At 36.8% G+C, this 17,468-nt stretch overlaps 1 pseudogene; it reads left to right on the plus strand.

Moving 5' to 3' along the window:
• The first annotated feature begins 1,207 nt into the window (after nucleotides 1-1,207).
• On the plus strand, nucleotides 1,208-17,163 carry LOC141685220 (ruBisCO large subunit-binding protein subunit beta-2-like; annotated as a pseudogene).
• Nucleotides 17,164-17,468: the final 305 nt, after the last annotated feature.

A 17,468-nucleotide genomic window follows, 5' to 3' on the forward strand; every position in this document is an offset into this window, starting at 1 on the left:
GCTCCGTTATCCCCAGCAACCCAACACCCTCCCATTCACCACACAAACCAATAAAAAATCCCCAACAAAAAATTCTACTTGGAGAGTGATCAATTTAGGCGAATTTTGGGCATTTTCATCAAGAATTTCAAGTACTTTTGTCAATTCAAGGTATATTTCTTGTCTTCAATTTCACATTTTCATGTCGGATAAATTATTTGCGCGTATGTTAGTCATAAACGTCAAAATAAAAAAAAAGAGGCTACTGATCATAATTTACATCTTGATGATTTAAATACTAGTGAAGAACCTAAAACCCATGTATATGTTGAAGATGATGATTTTGTAGATAGAAATGAGGAATTTATTAATTTAGATGACGATTTGGTTGATGTTGAAGATGAAAATGATGAAAATGAGGTTGAAAATGATAGTGATAATGTTGAGGGTGAGGATGATGATTATAATGTAGAGGATGCAAATATGTATGAAAATGTTGATGGGGGGAGTTCCATATTTGAATCAAAATTTTCAAAGTGTGGATGAGGCCGGTCCTTTTTTTAGGGCTTATGCTTTACGAAATGGATTTTCTATTAAAATTCAAGCGAGCCATCGTAATAAAGACAACGAGATATATGGTCGTTTATATGTTTGTAGGCTTTATGGAAAAAGTGTTGTCGCCGAGAGTAGTCAAAATAAACGGCGTAGAGAGGTTCTTCCTAAAAGTGAGTGCAAGGTGAGGATGTATGTCAATTATCAAAAGAAAAAACGTATTTGGGAGGTAACTAGCCTTGAATTGGTACACAACCACGGTCTTATTTCCCCTAGTAAGATGAATTTGGTACAACGCGAAAGACATGTCAACACCACGACCCGTAGTTTGATTAAAACGCTTTATGGTTCGGGGGTTCGTAATTGTCAAGTGATGAATGTCATTGATAACATTCATGGAGGTAATGATAAAGTTGGTTTCAATGTTCAACATGTTAGGAATGTGTTAAGAGACGAGAGGAAGAAAAGGTTTGAGATTAGTGACGCCCAAGCAGGGTTGGACTTGTTGTATAGGTTGAATGAAGAAAGTGGTTCTAAATATTTTATTAGGACCGAAGTTGATGAAGAGAATGGTTTGAAGTGTCTAGTATGGATTGATATGAGATGTATAATGGCCTAACAAAATTTTGGCGATGTTGTGGCTTTTGATACCACTTATCGGACAAATAAGTATGCAATGCCATTTGTTCCATTTACCGGAGTCAATCATCATTATCAATCGGCTATTTTCGGGTTTGCATTGATGCGGGATGAACACGCGTCGACTTTTGAGTGGATTCTTCGTACTTGGCTTGAAGGTGTGGGGAATAAGCCTCCATTTACTATAATCACGGATCAAGATCAAGCCATGGCAAGCTCTATTGCGGTTGTACTCCCGAATACTACCCATTTACTATTTTCTTGGCACATTAGTAAAAAATTCCCGAGAAATTAGCTCATTATAATTCGGATGTTCTGAAATTCAAAACGGACTTCAACTATTACATTTATAAATCTCTCACCGAATGTATTTTTGAGGCTAGATGGGCGTCGTTTGTGAAAAAGTATCACTTGCAAGAGCATAAATGGTTAAATGGATTATATAAGTTGAAGCGCAAGTGGATTTTTGCATATACTAGAAACACATTTTTGACGTTTCAAAATAGTACATCGAGGAGTGAGGGGATGAATTCTTTTTTTGATAAGTATATGAGTTCGGCAACGGGTTTGAAGGAATTCATTGAAAATGCCCAAAAAGCATTGGCAAGGCAATTCATGAGGGAGAAGGAAAAAGATTATGTCACCATTAATCTAAAATGTCCCATGAAATTGCATACCACATTGGAGTATCATGCTTCTTGTATCTACACTAAGAAAATGATTAGAAGATTTCAAGATGAATTGGTTGAGTCTTCAAAATACTTTGTTGAAAAAGACCGATGAGCTAGTGAAGGAGGGGAAAGAATGGGGGATGTTTATACGTACTATAGTTGTTATACGCCCATGACCGAGCCTAAGAGAAGAAATGTTTATTTTGTGGAATTCGAGAAAGCAAGCTTTTTGGGAATGTGTACGTGTAGAATGCTTGAACATTCGGGGCTACCTTGTAGACACCTATTGGCGGTCTTCACTAAGAAACGAGTTTCGAAAATTGTAATAACTCGAATTTTTGAGACTTTGTAAAAGCGTTTAATGAATAGTAACCCTGACAGACGGGGAAAACTTTTTAGCCCACACTATGTTGTGCATGAGAAAATGAGTTTCAAAGTTGATATTATGATTATACGTACCAAATAAGTGTATGTAAACGCTATTAGTTTTCGAAGAAAATGAACTTTGAAAAATGACCATATTTTCGAATCATCGAAGATTACGGGAATCACAATATAATTACGAATTTAAAACCCTACGTATTTATATCCAAGGTCGACACTTCAAAATATAAAGAACAAATACGAAATGATTTACGCCGCGAACCGTTTATGAGAAATTATTACGAAAATGTTTAAGCGACCGAACGAACGTGTAAACAATTAAATAAACGTTTCACACTAACTAACCATGGTAGAAAAGTAACCATGGTTACTTTATCAAATAGTAATCGAAGGTGGTAGGATGATCATCTAAGGCTAGAGAATAGTAAAGCTAATGACTAAACTACTAGCTTAGCTTGTAATCTAGAAAGGGCTAGCAAGATTTGTCCAAGGATTTGCCAACATAAATCTATTCTAGGACATATAATAGAGAATATACAATCAAATACAAGCATTATTCAAAGAAGCAGCCAAGAATCAAACACAAAAATCCTCTCTCTCTCCCAAGAACATCACTATTCGGCCCCAAGCAAAAAGACCAAGAAATTAATTTCAAAACTTCAGGCTCTAACCATGGAAAAATTCCCCCAATAATTCTAAAGTTTCATACATCCTAAACTAAGGTATGATAAATTTTTAAGCTCATTTTATCAAGGTTTGATGTGTTAAATAAATTCAAGAAAGATGGTAGTGAATAGTGTGAATAGTAACTCTTCTATTGTTTCTTGATTTTAATGGTTGTTTTAGGTTCCAAAAACCCTACCAAGCACTCCCAAAACTTCACCATCACCAAGAACACATCTCAAGATCTAAATAAAGGTATAAATCTTTGACCCATCCTTACTTAAGATTTAAGTTCAAGAATCTTTTAGAACATAGTTGTAAACCTAGTTTTGGTGAATGTATTGTTGTAATCTTGATATTTAGTTAAGTAGATTTAAGGTTGATGGTTGTTGCCTCAAGAACATGATGTTATTGATAGGATTTAGTGTGGTGATGATGATATTATGATTTTTGGTGGTAGTATAAAGATTTAAGGCGTAAACGAAACTCGGATCGTAACCGTAATCTCGCTAAAACGAACAAAACGTAACATTAAGTTTCTGCAGAAAGTCCCGAAGATATAAACTGTAGTTTCCTTAAAAAATACCACTTGATTATGATAGAAAATGTTATAAGGATCGTTTAGGCGCTTGAATCGGTTGATTCGTATTTACGGATCAAAAGTTATGGTCGTTTTACTAAAAGTGATTTACGCGACAAAAACTGCTACGAATTATGAACTTTGAAAATAAAAAGGATCGACTTAAAAATGTTCATAAATCATGAATTTTTTACAGAGAGTAGAAAATAGAGTTCCTTAACTGCTATAATTATAAAACCGAGAGTCTGTCGGGATTTTAGAATAAAAACCCGAGAATCATTCCGGTGATATTTATAGGACGATTAAAAGTCCATAGTAGTACGTTTTAAGGGACTCAACGTCCACTTACGAAATATTAAATACCTCGAAATTTTATTAAAACGGTTTCCAAAGATCGTATACCCTCAACTATATTTTATTGTTCAAATATTTATTAACTATTTATTTATTATGGGAGAACTATTCTCCAACGATTATTTTATTTCAAACCCGATTCAATATTAAAGATTATTAAATTATTCAAACATAAATAAGTTAAGGAATATTATTTCAATATTATTTTAAAGTATAACTATTCGAGGTTTAGTTATTTAATGTTCAATATTTAATTATTAATTATTTATTAAATGATTTATTTATGATTTAAAAATCATAAAACCTGATTTAAAATATTTTCTGATTCTCGAAAAATCATTTGAATAATTTCAGATCGTCAGAGAATATTATCTAGACTTATTTTAAATATTTTGAATATAGTTTCAAAAGAAACTCCTCCTTATTTATTTATCTGTTGACAACGGTGAACTCACATCCTTAGTACTTCCTCCGAAAACTTTCGGGAGTACATATATTTATATGAGGTAAAGCTATGCCTATCAACAAGCAAAACGCTTGGGGAACTTCGATATAGTTCGATGATTTCAAGTATATGATAGGATTCTTAAAAGGACAAGTAGGGGTAGAGATCCAGTACTTTGTGGACCAGGGAGACTGCCATATTTATTTTCCGTATGAGAAGGTACCATGTGTACTGAAGGACATACGAAGTATGCAAAATATACCCGGGTGGAATGGGGAAGCATATAAAGCCCGAATGCGGCTTGGGTGACAACCAGGATGTTAGGAAGTCATCCCTCTGTATGTAGAAAAGGTTACTGTTACCGTTATACGACTGATCATCATATCCCGGGGGCTCCAGTGAATGTCCTAAATTCTTCCAAGTGGAATGGTGATGCAATACGGTAACCCAAGCCTAGGTGTTGGGTTTACCATTAAGGTATTTGCAGGATAATAAATCCATTAAAGATTTATTTTTAAGGGAAGGTGTGTATCACCAAGGAAAACTATTTTTGAATAAAACGTAATTATCATATATGACATTTTTACTTGAGTTTATCATACAATCATTTCATAATGTACATTATTATGCTGGGCATTATTGCTCACACTTGTTTTCTTAAATTAACACAACACAACAGTGAATCAAGATGCCTATCACGAGACTCATAGCAAGGAAACGGGTAGGAAACGGCCAGCTATTCCGTAGGATGTTTGGTGCTGTACCACAAGTAGACCGAATAAGCGAGATTGGTTTTCAGTTATTTTTAGTCCGACTTATTTACAAGTATGACTTATGTAAGATAATGAATAAGAAAAAATATTTGGCCGACGGACTAGCCTTACTTAAAGGTTATTTCCCCGGTAAGACTTAATTACTTTTGGGTTGTAATAACTATCACTTTGTGGATTGGTTTACTCTAGTAATGAATGGTTCATTTCCAGGACAATAACCTATAAGTGTGTGTGTGTGTGTGTGATAAGTGGGGGTTCGTAAAAGTGTGAGTATTTATATATTGTGATGCGAGGTATGTGGTATATAGTATTCAAGATGGCGTGGCCTCCTAGACCTTTGACCCCAGATTTTGGGGCGCCACAGAAATGGTATCAGAGCCTTAGGTTATCAAATCTTGGAAACGATAGGATATAAAAAATGTAGACATAAGAATAATAAATAATCAATTAGAACTCAAGTCGAGTTCGTCGTTAGGCTACATGGGTAGACTTGACAGTTTTACCCTCAAGGGAATTCCGACTCTAAGTTAGTAACACCTTGCCTATTGTGTCAGGTACCAGTGGAGCCTATGGGGGAGGTTGACCCTGTTGATGATATTATGGCCCATGAGCGTGACCCTACTCCCGAGCTGGAGGACCTACCTATTGATGACTCAGATGATGACCCTACTGAGGATGCCTCAGAGGAGGAGACTGACCTTCCTGTCCCCATGACTGATGACGTTGAGGTGCCCCAGGGAGATGGCATAGGCTGGAGGGATATAGAGATGTACCCTCTCCCGACTGTTCGCTCTCCTACACCACACCCAGGGATGCAGAGCCCTTTGCCCTATACTGATGATGACGAGGAGGATGGGATGGATGCACAGACCTACGAGGCTTATGACATATCCTCTAGCAACCCAGACTCACCTCTACCACCCCCGGCGACCATACATGTAGTTGTACACGACTGGATAGTGGCTCAGCTTAACACTGAGCTCACCGCGGCATCTGCCCGCATTGTAGAGCTACGGAAGGCGCTGACAGTTGAGAGAGCCATCAGGCTAGGATATCCAGGGGACTTCAGTGCTGCTTCCCCGGCCATAGCCCGCAGGGAGATCGATGGGATCGAGCTCCGTACCCGGGTTCAGATGAGGATGACGGCGGTGGGGGGATACATCCCGGTAGTTGACGCAGAGTTGATGTTGGCAGGAGCGATGAGGAGGTTGCGAGACCTCACACGCAGTGACAGTGACTGAGGGATGAGTGACTATTTATGGACCTTGTAAAGGGCTGGGTGACTTGTCACCAATTTTGTTAGGATAGCTAGTAATAGATAGCGTTCCTAGCCCTTCAGGATACACGGTTTATGTATTTGCATTCAGTATTCAGGATAAGTAATGATGTATTATAATCAGGTCATGTATGAACTCGGATAGTTATTTTGTCCCCAAGATATAATTGGAAGACCCTATGGTATATATCTAGCAGTTATGAAGAAATTGTTTTCCATAGTATTGCACTTGATAAAAACATGCTAGATAATAAATGACATGCTTACCTATGAATAAAATAATCCAATTGTAATTTTTTTTTAACTATATTGACAAATTTTCATTATCGGAACGGTGCCACCCCGTAGAAGAGGAACCAGGGCACAGCCCGCCGAGTCTATTAACCAACAACGGAATGGACCTGACCACATAGTGAATGAGGAAAGTGAAGAAGACCTAGACTATAATGAGTATGATGAGGAAGAGTATGTAGAAGAAGAGGCTGAGGATACCCATCAGGGAGGGAACCCCATGAATAAGTTTATGGAACTATTAAGGGCAAATCTGAACCAACAGCCCATTCCACCACAACCTCATATTTCCCAACAGACTGCGGCCACTGCCTTCAGGGCATTCAAATCCCTCAAACCCCCAGAGTTTCTAAGATCTGCCGACCCCGTTGAAGCACGGGCCTGGCTCAAGGAAATAGAAAAGTCCTTCTAGATACTAGGTGTGGAAGAACGACACAAGACCATTTTCGCTTCTTACATGCTGAAAGGGAAAGCCAATTACTGGTGGGAGTCCAAACGAAACCTCGAGACAGATACTGTAATTCCATGGGATAGATTTACCCGATTGTTCTTAGACAAGTATTTTCCTAGGTTTATAGAAACTCAGATGGAGATTAAATTTCTAGAGTTGAAACAAGATAAGACGATTGTGGCAGAGTACGAAGCCAAGTTTACTGAGCTATCACGATTTGTACCTGAGTTTGTCAATACCAAAGAGAAGAAAGCGTGAAGGTTTTAGCTTGGTCTGAAATAGTTGATCCAGAACCGAGTGGCAGTACTAAAGCTGACAGATTACGCCACCTTAGTGCAGAAAGCCTCAATTATTGAAGCTGGAAGTGAGCAAAGTTTGAAGGAAAAGGAAAATAGGAAGAGGAAGATAGGAAGTGAAGGTGGAGGAGGAGGAGTAGGAACCAGGAACAGGAGCCTTCCAAGAAGGTTCGTCAGGGGAGTGGTGTCTCAACCTGCGAGAGACCCCGGATTTAAAAAGGCCCCTAGTGAGAGTGTTGGCTAGGGTGGCGGAAAATCTAGGGCAACATTTCATAGCCAACCGCGCGCCCCAATACCGGAGTGTCAAACATGTAAGAAGACACCTTGGAGTGTGTAGCCAGGCGAGAGCCCCTCTGAAATGCTACAGGTGCAACCAACCCGGACACCTTGCCAACAACTGTAACCAACCCAATGTGATGTGTTTCCAATATGGGAAGGTAGGGCACATGAAGAAGGATTGCCCGTCTTTGAAGCCCCCAACCTCAGGGATGAGTAGAGCTGCATCCAATCGGCCCGGAACTGCTAGGACCTTCAACATGACCGTTCAGGACGCTGTCCGAAACACTGACGTGATAACAGGTACCCTTCTGTTATATTCTGAACATGCAAATGTCCTATTTGATTCTGGATCGACCAAGTCATTTATATCTCAAGATTTTGCTAAAAATTTAAAACTTAACGCCGTACCCTTACGTGAGGTATTACGAGTGGAAATAGCAAATAAAGAAATAATTCCTGTAAATCAAGTACACCCCAAATGTAAGTTGAAATTAGAAGAAAAGTCTTCGAGGTTGACCTAATCCCATTTACGTTAGGAGAATTTGATATAATCTTAGGAATGGATTGGTTATCCAGTAATGGAGCGCAAATAGATTGTGAGCGGAAGAGGGTGAAGATAAGAGTGCAAAATGGAAAAGAAGTAGTGTTTAGAGGTCAACGACAAATGCAAAAATTTCTGACCATGCTACAGGCAAAAAGATTGTTAAAGAAAGGTAACGAGGCCTATTTGGCTTATGTGATGGACATTAAGAAGGAAGTTCCTAACATACAAGACATACCTATAGTGAATGAATTCGAGGATGTGTTTCCAGAGAACTTACCAGGATTGCCACCCGATAGAGAAATAGAATTCGCTATAGAATTAGTACCAGGAACGACACCAGTGTCCAAGACCCCTTATAGGCTAACCCCAGTTGAGATGAAGGAACTAGCTTCTCAACTACAAGAATTATCAGATAATGGGATGATAAGACCCAGTGTGTCGCCACGGGGAGCGCCAGTACTGTTCGTAAAGAAAAAGGACGGCAGTATGAGATTATGCATAGACTACCGAAAATTAAATAAGCTGATTATTAAGAATATGTACCCCCTCCCTAGGATTGATGACCTATTCGACCAACTCAAGGGTGCTGTGCACTTTTCCAAAATAGATTTGAGAACAGTATATCACTAGTTGAAAATCAAACCTGAGGATATACCAAAGACTGCTTTTCGCACTAGGTATGGACACTATGAGTTCTTAGTCATGTCGTTTGGATTAACCAATGCACCCGCAGCCTTCATGGATTTAATGAACAAAGTTTTCAAAAAGTACCTAGATATATGTGTAATAGTTTTCATAGATGATATTCTAATCTACTCAAAGACAGAGCAACAACATGCAGAACATTTGAGGATAGTCTTAGAAATCTTGAGGAACTAGAAATTATATGCCAAGTTCTCGAAATGCGAGTTTTGGTTAAGGGAAGTTCAGTTCTTAGGGCATGTGGTGAGTAGCAAAAGATTTTTAGTTGACCTCACCAAGATAGAGGCAGTATCCAACTGGGAAAGACCGACTACCCCAACAGAGGTTAGGAGTTTTGTGGGTTTAGCAGGATATTACTGGAGATTCATACAAGACTTTGCTAAGATAGCCGGCCCACTGACTAGACTTATCCGGAAAACGGAAAAGTTTGTATGGACAGAGAAATGTGAGGAAAGCTTTCAGGAACTGAAAAGGAGACTGGTGTCAGCACCAGTGCTCGCTCTTTCCAATGGAAAGGGAGAGTTTGTGATATACAGCGATGTATCGCATAAAGGACTAGGATGTGTGCTTATGTAGCACGGGAAGGTTATCGCTTATGCCTCTCGGCAATTGAAGGAGTAGGAGATCAGATACACAACACAAGATGTAGAATTAGCAGCCATAGTGTTTGCCCTGAAAATTTGGAGGCACTGCCTGTACGGTGAGAAATGCGAGATTTATATAGACCATAAGAGCCTCAAATATATCTTTACTCAGAAAGAACTAAACATGAAGCAGCGGAGGTGATTAGAGTTGATTAAGGACTACGAATGTGAAATTTTGTATCACCCGGGTAAAGCTAATGTGGTGGCTGACGCCCTTAGTAGGAAGGAAAGAATCAAAATGATAATGACATCTGAGGAGTTAAGTAAAGAATTTGAGAAGATAGAAATTCGACGTGAGAATGACCGGTAAAGAAACAGAAGGATTATTTGAGATTAAGCTAGTGTCGGAACTGACTGAAAAGATATGAGTGTGTCAGGTGAAGAAGATGAGTGAAGAAAGGGGGCCATTGACCGGTGAGGAAGTGAGATGCGAGAAGGACGAGAAAGGGATCATGAGGTATGCGTCCCAAATTTGGATTCCAAATGAGCAAGAGTTAAAGGATGAGCTGCTGCATGAAGGGCACAGCTCCAGATATTCAATCCACCCAGGAAGTACTAAGATGTACCGTGACCTTAAGGAATATTATTGGTGGCCTAACATGAAAAGAGAAGTAGCATAGTGGGTCAACAAGTGCTTGACATGCCAGAGAGTGAAGGATGAACATCAGCGACCGAGTGGGCTATTACGGCCCCTGGAAATTCCAGAATGGAAATGGGAGCATATAGCCATGGATTTTGTGTCAGGCCTACCAAGAACGAAAACCAATCACGATGCCATATGGGTTATCATAGATAGACTGACCAAGTCTACGCACTTCCTACCAATCAACGAGAGGTACACCGTAGACAAGCTGGTGGATATCTACTTGATGGAAATTGTAGTGAGACACGGCGTTCCTCCTCCATAGTGTCAGATCGAGACCCAAGGTTTAATTTCCGATTTTGGAGAAGTTTCCAAGAATGTGTAGGCACCAGACTAAACATGAGTACCGCTTACCACCCCCAGACTGATGGGAAAAGCGAAAGGACTATTCAGACCCTAGAAGATATGCTGCGAGTGTGTGCCATCGACTTTAAAGGGAATTGGAATGACCACTTACCCCTGATCGAATTTGCCTACAATAATAGATATCACGCTAGCATAGGAATACCTCCGTATGAAGCTCTTTATGGAAGGAGATGCTGCTATCCCCTATATATGCTGGGACGATGTTGGAGAACATAAGATAATAGGACCCGATTTAGTCCAATAAACCAGGGAAATGGTGGGACTCAGCAGGAAGAGACTGGTAGCAACTCAAGACAGACAAAAGAAGTACGCCGACCAGACCAGAAAAGATAGAGAATATGAAGTAGGGGATTCAGTACTGTTGAAGGTATCTCCATGGAAAGGAGTGATGAGGTTTGGAAACAAAGGGAAGCTGAGTCCCAGATTCATGGGACCCTTTGAAATTTTGAGGAGAATAGGACCTCTAGCTTACGAGCTCGCCTTACCTCCTAATCTGCAACAGGTGCACAACGTGTTCCACGTGTCAATATTAAGAAAGTACCATACGGATGCGCGACATGTGATAGAATATGAGCAGGTAGATTTATAACCAGACCTGACCTACATTGAGCAACCAGTAAGGACAATGGACTAAAAAGAACAAGTGCTGAGGAACAAGACTGTGAAGCTGGTTAGAATCTTGTGGAGAAATCAAAATGTTGAAGAGTCAACATGGGAACTAGAAGACACATTGAGGACTAGATATCCCCACCTATTTTCTGATTGATTCCGGGAAGGAATCCTTGTTACAGGGGAAGACTATAATAACTCGAATTTTTGAGACTTTGTAAAAGCGTTTAATGAATAGTAACCCTGACAGACGGGGAAAGTTTTTTAGCCCACACTATGCCGTGCATGAGAAAATGGGCTTCGAAGTTGATATTATGATTATACGTACCAAATAAGTGTATGTAAACGCTATTAGTTTTCGAAGAAAACAAACTTTGAAAAATGACCATATTTACGAATCATCGAGGATTACGGGAATCCCAATATAATTACGAATTTAAAACCCTACGGATTTATATCCAAGGTCGACACTTCAAAACATAAAGAACAAATATGAAAGGATTTATGCCGCGAACCGTTTACGAGAAATTATTACGAAAACATTTAAGCGACCGAACGAACGCGTAAACGATTAAATAAATGTATCGCACTAACTAACCATGGTAGAAAAGTAATCATGGTTAATTTATCAAATAGTAAGCTAAGGTGGTAGGGTGATCCTCTAAGGCTAGAGAATAGTAAAGCTAAAGACTAAACTACTAGCTTAGCTTGTAATCTAGAAAGGGCTAGCAAGATTTGTCCAAGGATTTGCCAACATAAATCTATTCAAGGACATATACTAGAGAATAAACAATCAAATACAAGCATTATTCAAAGAATCAACCTAGAAGCAAACACAAAAATCCTCTCTCTCTCCCAAGAACATCACCATTCGGCCCCAAGCAAAAAGACCAAGAAATCAATTTCAAAACTTCAAGTTCTAGCCATGGAAAAATTCCCCCATTAATTCTCAAGATTCATACATCCTAAACTAAGGTAAATAAATTTTTAAGCTCATTTTATCAATGTTTGATGGGTGAAATAAATTCAAGAAAGATGATAGTGAATAGTAACTCTTCTTTGGTTTCTTGATTTTAATGGTTGTTTTAGGTTCCAAAAACCCTACCAAGAACTTCCAAGACTTCACCATCACCAATAACACATCTCAAGCTCTCAATAAAGGTATAAATCTTTGACCCATCCTTACTTAAGATTTAAGTTCAAGAATCTTTTAGAACATAGTTGTAAACCTAGTTTTGGTGAATGTATTGTTGTAATCTTGATGTTTAGTTAAGTAGATTTAAGGTTGATGGTTGTTGCCTTAAGAACATGATGTTATTGAGATTATTTAGTGTGGTGATGATGATATGATAATTTTCGGTGGTAGTATAAAGATTTAAGGCGTAAACGAAACTCGGATCGTTACTGTAATCTCATTAAAACGAACAAAACATAACATTAAGTTTCTGCAGAAATTCTCGAAGATATAAACTATAATTTCTTGAAAAATACCACTTGATTATGATAGAAAATGTTATAAGGGTCGTTTAGGCGCTTGAATCGCTTGATTCCTATTTACGGATCAAAAGTTATGGTTGTTTTACTAAAAGTGATTTACGCGACAAAAACTGCTACGAATTATGAAATTTGAAAATAAAAAGGATCGACTTAAAAATGTTCATATATCATGAAATTTTAAAAGAGAGTATTAAATAGAGTTCCTTAACTGATATAAAAATTTCAAGTGAAAATAATAATTTTTCAATTTTATAAAAATATCGGAGCCGAGACCGCGCGATTAGAAAACCATAGAATCCATAAGCGGAGCCGATAATGAAAATGAAAACGGAATTAAGATACTTTGAAAAAGGAAGCGATCGTAATGTGAATAAGGACTTAAAGAAATGATAAGGGTAATATAAGTTGAGAGGGTGCATAATAAGTAGCACATGAGTGCGAGTCGCCGTAAATTAAAACGGGACCTAATAAAACGATTTGTGTTTATGGTTATAGATTTCCGAGCGGAACCTAGAGCATCCTCCACCTCGAGATACACAGGAAAGTTTACGAACCCAACTCCATATACTTTTGTGTTTTGAAAGGATTATTTTATTATCATTGCATAAATACCATGCTTTCCATGATACTTAGTAATTGAGTTTTCGCATAATGTAGCGATGTTGTATGATACGTATATGTCGTAAAATATTTAACTCCGCCATGAGCGTAGCATATAATTATAAGACCGAGAGTTGGTCGGAATTTTAAAATAAAAACCAGGGAATCATTCCGGTGATATTTATAGGACGATTAAACGTCCATAGTAGTACGTTTTAAGGGACTCAACGTCCACTTACGAAATATTAAATACCTCGAACTTTTATTAAAATGGTTTCCAAAGATCGTATTCCCTCAACTATATTTTATTGTTCAAATATTTATTAAATGTTCATTTATTATGGGAGAAGTATTCTTCAATGATTATTTATTTCAAACCCGATTCAATATTAAAGATTATTAAATTACTCAAACATAAATAAGTTGAGGAATATTATTTCAATATTATTTTAAATTATAACTATTCGAGGTTTAATTATTTAATGTTTAATATTTAATTATTAATTATTTATTAAATCATTTATTTATGACTTAAAAATCATAAAACCTGATTTAAAATATTTTCCGATTCTCGGAAAATCATTCAAATAATTTCAGATCGTCGGAGAATATTATCTCGACTTATTTTAAATATTGTGAATATAGTTTCAGAAGAAACTCCCTTTATTTATTTATCAATTGACAACGGTGAACTCACATCCTTAGTACTTCCTCCGAAAACTTTCGGTAGTACATATATATCTATCTTATTATTAATAGCCTAACAAGGGGCAAATTGACAAGACAATAAAAACCTGAAAATTCTTGAGCCATTTTAATCCATTTTAAAATCGTGAGTCATTTTATTGCAAGTAAAAAGACAAGATTGCCCTATCCCACAGAAATAACCCGTGTTGTTTTAGGTGGGTTTATCGAAACCCTTGTCACTTGTATTTTCCAAGCTCTGCTTTTTGTCTCGGCGGTTTAGAACTTCTGGGCTTGCTACGTGGCGCCGATCAATCCACCGGTGGGGATAGAGAATCAGATCGAAAGTGGCGATATTGATAAGAGCTCAATCATAAGATTGTGTCCCTTGTGATTGTTTGTTTGGATTTGTGTGTATAGGCGTACTGTGTTTCTGTTCTCGTCTTATGTATATAAAATCAACATACATATCTGTGGCTTATCAATGTTTGCCCACAATTTTATTTACCGTTTGCAAGAATTATCCCCCCGGAATTGTGTTATATATAATACCTGTATGTATTTGTCCGAATTGCCTATTATTTAATAGAGTTTTGGAAATCGGGAATCAATGTTATTGTGAAATTGGATTTAATATAGAGATATATAAGTATTGTTGGTTACATTTAAATGTTCAAATGTATTAGACGGCTGTGTAAGGTGATTACATGATCTTTTCTCATGCTTTATGTTCTTTTTTGTGTTTTTATTAATTCTCAGTCTTTTGGTTTCTTGGGCAGAGCAATGGAAACTATTATATCACCACAATGGTGTTGATTCTCTTTAATGGTCAAGTCGATGTGCAGCATAAACAGGTTACTGCTGCTATATATATTGGTGTATTGACCTGTATTTTGACATTACTATTGTATTTATATTGCATAAGAACAAATAATAATGATTTCTGTAATTACATATAAAATTAAGCGCTAGAGGCTTTCTGCCAAATAAGGTGTATAATCACACACGATTGACAATGGTAGATGATCACACGCAATTTGGTGTTATTCTGCAATACTAACACTAAATGTTATGGGTTTAGAAAATATTAGGCTGACTGTGGGCATTTTACATGAATATTTGATTAACATGTATGAACCAAGTGTTTGATAGTATGGAGTTAGTAATTAGAAAATAATATAGTAAGTTTATACCTTCTTGATAATCTTGAGTATTTTAACTCCAGCCAACAAACGATTTAGATCAAAATATATATGATGTCTGTCATGTGCTATTTTTCAGACTTACAAGTGCAGCAAATATATCACTCATATTCCCATTAAAGGTCATCACATTGAGATTTAGACTTTTAGAATCTATTACCACTAATATTGCTTTGCGAAGATATCTTGTTCTATGTTACCCCTTTCATACATACATATATCCAATTAGACCCGTTTGCACACATCTCATTTTCTTATGTTTCTTTGTATAACCTTTGTCATTTATAGGGACTGTGATTATAGAAAAAGTTGGGCATGCTTTAGAAAATATTGACAAAGCTGTATTGGGTCAAACGGCCGAGGTTGTCCTGACAAAAGTGCAACCTCAATTGTCGGAGATAAAATTACGCATGAAAAGTTAAAGCGTGTATCATAAATTAGAAACCACATCAAGGTTAATAACCCCTAATTTTGAATATTTCATGGTTCACAGCTTCACTATAATCCTGATCATTTGTTCTAAAAATGCAGTTGCAGAACAAGATTATGAAAAGAAAAAACTTAAAGAAAGAATTGCAAAGCTCTCCGAAGGTATTTTTGTCATTCATGCATGTTTAATGTGAATTTACGCGGCTCAAGCTTATTAAAGAGTGACATAGTTTAATTTATTTATAGTTGTTTCAAATCACTTTATGTGTAGGTTGGAGTACAAACTGAAACAGAGTTGAAAGAGAGAAAGCTTATAGTAGAATATGCTCTTAAAAAAAATGTATGCATATTTTTCTATATTAAAGGTTTATAATGTGAACATAGTTGCTTTAGATCGGAAGGCTAACCGAGGCATCTATCCAAACATTATTTGGAAGCTGTTGAGAAAGTGATTGTTGTTGGTGGTGGCCGTACCTTTATAAGGTTAGATGCAAAGTTGATGGCATTAAAGGAAGGCCTGAGAATGATGAAGAAAAGGTAGTTTTTTTTTTAATTTCACCACTTGGCAATACCCGAATGTATAGATAATTTTTTCAGGATCACGCATGCTCTTTGCAATTGTGTTAACTTTATGTAAAGAATTTGATATAGTATATTTAATTTTCCCCACCTTTAAAAGCGGTGATCACTCTATTGAGTATTTTACGGGAAACCGCCGGCTAAGTATTTGAGAAGTAAGGCTTAGATGTGACTTGCAGTTTAAGGAGGATATAGTCAAAAGACCTTTAAGCTATCCTTTCAAGTTAATTACAAAAAATATTATTGTTAATTGAAGTGTTGTCAGTGAAAAGGTAATTGAAACCATTTTGTTTTACTTTTATTTTTCATTTTTATTAGGTATAGTTGTTTTGTGATGTAGTATTTTTCATTTTAGCCAAATTTGTGCAATCTAGGTACTTGCCTCGGACCACCAGAACTATGGATATAATGCAGCCACCGGAAACTATGAAGATTTGATGGATGCTGGGATTATTGACCCAACCAAGGTAAGCGATGTGTTAAAATACTACAAGCATGTCCAATATGAACTCAGGCCAGTAAAGCTTTTGTAAATGGTATACTATTTTCTAAATATTTAACAATTAGGATAGAAAAATCAGGACCATAAAAAATAAATGAATTTAAATAATTATAAGAAAAATATAATAAATTTTGTACAAAATATAAAGAAGGCAAATCAAACACATAATAAACTGATATCCACCTAATGACATGCATATCAAATAATACGTTTAAACATCTTTGATTCCAAGACTTTCTGGAGATTGTATAGACCACGTTCGTATAATCTCAAGATAAAATTAGTATTCGATATTTTTCTAATTGTTAAGTGTAATAAATATACCACTCATATTCCCCTGAAATGCTATGACATTGAAATTTACACTTTTTAAAATTTACTCTACAAATACTACTTTGCGAAGACATTTTGTTATATGTTATTGTTACCCTTTCCATACATACCTATACCGATACCCAATAAAACCATTTTGTGTCCTCTCTTGCATAATATTATTTGTCTCTTTTAAAAATTTTAACAGGTTCCCTGAATCACCAAGTGTTATAGATTGATTCCATCATGTAAGTATATGTCAATTCCAACGATTCTTTATGATCACTCTTGAAAATAATAGGAAATTTTCTTGAGTGTAGGATTGTTTAAATTTGGTATATTTTGATATATTAGAGCATATTAAAATTTTATTAATTGATGCTAGAAATCCTTGAGGAAAATAATTATATTCCTCATCGTCACTTTGCGTAGAGATTGTTTGCAGACAAAGGCTTACACTTAGATTCCAGATTCAAACTCATTCCGTCGTCAAAATTTGCAGAAGGTAGCATTTGCTGTATT

The sequence above is a fragment of the Apium graveolens genome, chromosome 9 (genome assembly GCF_009905375.1).
Source record: "Apium graveolens cultivar Ventura chromosome 9, ASM990537v1, whole genome shotgun sequence".
In the NCBI taxonomy this organism is placed as follows: Eukaryota; Viridiplantae; Streptophyta; class Magnoliopsida; order Apiales; family Apiaceae; genus Apium; species Apium graveolens.